We start from the raw sequence: 4,371 nt of genomic DNA on the forward strand, positions 1-4,371 counted from the left end.
TACCTAGTCTTCATGATTAAAACAATGAGCTTATTGATAATAAATTATATCCATATTAGAAATACGTCAAAAATTTGAATTGGACCGATAAGGACACGACATTAAAAAAACGCGCAGTGGCGTTCTGGGTAACTTAATACACAACAGGGTCGAGGAAAGAATAAAAAAAAGAAAAGAAAACCTCTTCAAATGAAGACATTGGCAACTCAAAGCCTAACAACTTGCTTGGATATATTAACGTCAAGCATCAGAATTTCCAAAAAAATTTGAATGAGAAATATTCCATCCATGTTATGAATAACAAATAAATCGCTATATTGATCCTTCTATTCTCGCACACGCTAAAGAAAAATAGTTAGAAATATTTAAAAATAAATAAATCGAAACGATATTCAAGTAAAGGTAAATAGAAACTATTAAACCTACAACAGACTTTAGTATTAAGTTGGTTAATGTCTTTTTATAATTAAAATAAATTGTTGTACCTAAATAAAAACTTCTACATTTAAATAATATTCAGCGGCACACGGATTAACAAACCGTAATGGAAACAATGATGAGACAGCTAATCTATGTACAATGTTATTTGTCATATTATATTTCGGTTTGTTAAATCATTACATTCGTACAAATTACATTTTTTATGATTACTGCCAAGAGTATATGAGTATTAATATTAATAACAAATAAATTAAAAAACTAAGCCTTTTTAAACGTACTTCTTTTATGGCGATTGGCAAGTATTTATAAATATTATTTATTGTTATAAGACACAATTTTTAATATTTAATTCATATTTCAAATAACAATACAATGTTTTATCCTAATATGAGCTATAGCCTAATAGTTTTAGGAAAAATCGTTTTAAACTTAAATGAGAGGGTATATAAACTATTTCAACCTAACAGATCATAGTATTCCATCGGATAATGTGTTAAAATAAATTTTTGTAAATAAAAAACATTTAAATTTAAATAATATTTTTTGGCGCCCTACTGTGATGGGAGCAATGATGAGACAGATAATCTATGTCTAATATTACTTGTCTTATTCTATTCACGTTTGTTAATAATTGTCATTCTTACAAATTATGTTTTTATAATTCTTGCACATTATATATATTAATACTAATAAAATAAAAAAATAAATTATTATTTATTTTTCTTTTTATTAGAGTAAACAGCCGAAATTTAGGAGCCGATTAAAAGTGAAATAAACTCACTAGTGACAATTACTTATCTACTTACTCCCAGGAATAACGGTACGTCGTTTTTATTTTGAATAACAACTTTAATTATAACAAAATTGATCAAATTTATGTTTTTAAGCTTCAACTTAATTTTATTATATTTAATCCATTAAATAACCTTATTTTACTTAAAATAACTAAGTATTCTTTGTTATGTAAATAATATTTTTCCATTACTTAAATACATTTTTCTCCTTTCTTTATTTAGTTAAATTATTAATATTCTAAATTTATAAATTAAATTTCAATTTATTTGAATTGGTATTTATTTTTTATTATTAAATATATTTTTGTGTTTTACCTGCATGAGTAATCTCTAGATCCCTTTTCATTTTTTCTTTTGTTATTAAAGTATTCGTTTTTATTAACAATTTAAATATAATGTTGTTAATACATTTATTTATGTTTTTTCAGTACATAAATAATGTTTAAAATTATGACATAATTTATATATTTCCCGGTCATCAGGCACAAGGAAACTTTTTTTACTTACTTCTTTCATCGCGACTGAAAAATATTTAAAAATATGATTTTGATGTTGTAAAATGTAGTATATTTTCAATATTTAATTTATATTTCAAATAAAAATATATTGTTATATTTGTAGATAGTTATATTCTAGCATGCACTATAGAGTAATAATTTTAGTAAAAATCGTTTTGAAACTTAAATGAGGGGTTATAAAAACTTTTTCAACTTTAACAGACCTTAGTATTTCATCGGTTAATACTTTTCATAATTAAAATAAATTGTTGTAAATACAAAACATTTAAATTATTAATACTCTAAATTTATAAATTTAATAGTATTAGTAATTTTTTTATCATTATTTAATTTTTTGTTTTTTGTTTCGTCTGCGTGAGTAGTCTCTAGATTTCTGAATAAAAATTTTTTTATCATTATTTAATTTTTGGTTTTTCGTTTCGTCTGCATAAGTAGTCTCTAGATTTCTAAATACACCTTCTAATTTTTTCTTTTGTCATTAAAGCATTCATTTTTTGTTATAATGTAAAGTATAATGTTCTTAATAATATTTCTTATGTTTTTTTTAGTACATAAATAATGTTTAAAATTATAATATAAATTATATTTCCATCGGCTTTCAGGCATCAGGAAACTAAACCTGTTTTAACGTACTTCTTTTATCGCGATTGCGAAGTATTTATAAATATAAATTATTGTTATAAGACACAATTTTTAATATTTAATTCATATTTCAAATAACAATACATTGTTATATCCTAATATGCACTATAGCCTAATAGTTTTAGTAAAAATCGTTTTAAACTTAAATGAGATTGTATATAAACTATTACAACCTTAACAGACCACAGTATTCCAACGATTAATGCGTTAAAATATTTTTTTGTAAATAAAAAACATTTAAATTTAAATAATATATTTTGGCGCCATACTGCGATGGGAGCAACGATGAGACAGATAATCTATGTCTAATATTACTTGTATTATTTAATTCACGTTTGTTAATTATTGTCATTCTTACAAATTATGTTTTTTATAATTCCTGCCCATTGTATATATTAATACTAATAAAATAAAAAAATAAATTATTATTTATTTTTCTTTAATGATTAAAGTATAATTAATTATTGAAATATTGTATTTGTTCTTTTTATTAGAGTAAACAGCCGAAATCTAGAAGCCGATCCAGAGTAAAACAAACTTACGAGTGACAATCACTTATCTACTTACTCCCAGGAATAGCGGTAAGTCGTTTTTATTTTGAATAACAACTATAATTATAACAAAATTGATTAAATTTATGTTTTTAAGCTTCAACTTAATTTTTTTATATTTAATCCATTAAATAACCTTATTTTACTTAAAATAATTAAGTATTCTCCGTTGTGTAAATAATATTTTTCTATTGCATAAATCAATTTTTCTCCTTTCTATATTTAGTTAAATTATTAATATTCTAAATTTATAAATTAAATTTCAATTTATTTGAATTGGTATTTGTTTTTTATTATTAAATATATTTTTGTGTTTTAACTGCATGAGTAATCTCTAGACCCCTTTACATTTTTTCTTTTGTTATTAAAGTATTCATTTTTATTAACAATTTAAATATAATGTTGTTAATACATTTATTTATATTTTTTCAGTACATAATAATGTTTAAAATTATGACATAATTTATATATTCCCCGGCCGCGTATTACCAAACTGGCTAGAGCGGAGGTTCCCAACTTTTTTTGACTCACGACACCCTTTATTATTTTTTAAAAATTTGGAGGCACCCTATAGCCAATGCTTTATACTCTATAGTTTATACTGAATACACAATACTAATATATCAAAAGTCTGTCAAACTTTTTTCATGTTACCAATTTTTCTCTCTTTTTATAACAATTTTCACATTTTTTTTTCAAATTTTCATAATTTTTACATTTTTTTTCTATGTAGAAATTTTATATTTTTATGATGTTAAAATTAGTGTCTTATTAAATACATTGTTATTTAATGATTTGTCATGTTTTGGTTATTTCTTTCTTCACAGGGTTTTTTTTCTTTAAATCTCTAAATTTTTCATTTAAAATGCTATTACAGTATCAAGTATGATCTGATTTAATATTTAATTTAACTGACATCTATTGTACAACTAATTGCATAATTATTTTAGGTACCTAACTAAAAACTGTATTACGTTTTATCAATAAGAAAAAGTTGTTGTTTATACTTAAGTATTTGAACCAGCTGTGGAACTAAATTAAAAGTCGATTCACATTATACGAAAGGTCAAAGTCACGTCAAAATATCTTACCATGCAGTGGTGTGCAAAATTAAGAGCAAATAAATGGAGCCTAGATCCCATTTGAAAATTACTATTTCACAAGCATACTTACTAACATAACTCTAGAAAAAGTCTACGGCTGTCGTGTTTGCTAAAACAGTGGACCAAATATTTTCAACGAATCTCTTAATAAACGTATATCATTTTCACTTGGAATGGGTGGTGTTAAAAAATTAGTTTCCCCCCCCCCTCTCCAAATGAATATAGGATTGTGCACGCCACTGTTATTATGTATTTAATGTTATTTATGTGTTCAAGTAAAGCGATAGCGAACGTTTAATTTCGACAAGTCGATGTCGGTTTG

General features: G+C 23.8%; 1 long non-coding RNA gene across 1 annotated transcript; it reads left to right on the forward strand.

Annotated features, from left to right (window-relative positions):
* The first annotated feature begins 64 nt into the window (after positions 1-64).
* On the forward strand, positions 65-3,603 carry LOC112680477. The gene is made up of 4 exons (XR_003148310.1): positions 65-402; positions 1,175-1,261; positions 2,890-2,976; positions 3,379-3,603. It is a non-coding gene; the product is annotated as an uncharacterized LOC112680477 (long non-coding RNA).
* The last annotated feature ends 768 nt before the right edge of the window (positions 3,604-4,371 follow it).

Source organism: Sipha flava, unplaced genomic scaffold, assembly GCF_003268045.1.
Source record: "Sipha flava isolate LNK unplaced genomic scaffold, YSA_version1 17784_pilon_pilon, whole genome shotgun sequence".
Lineage (NCBI taxonomy): Eukaryota > Metazoa > Arthropoda > Insecta > Hemiptera > Aphididae > Sipha > Sipha flava.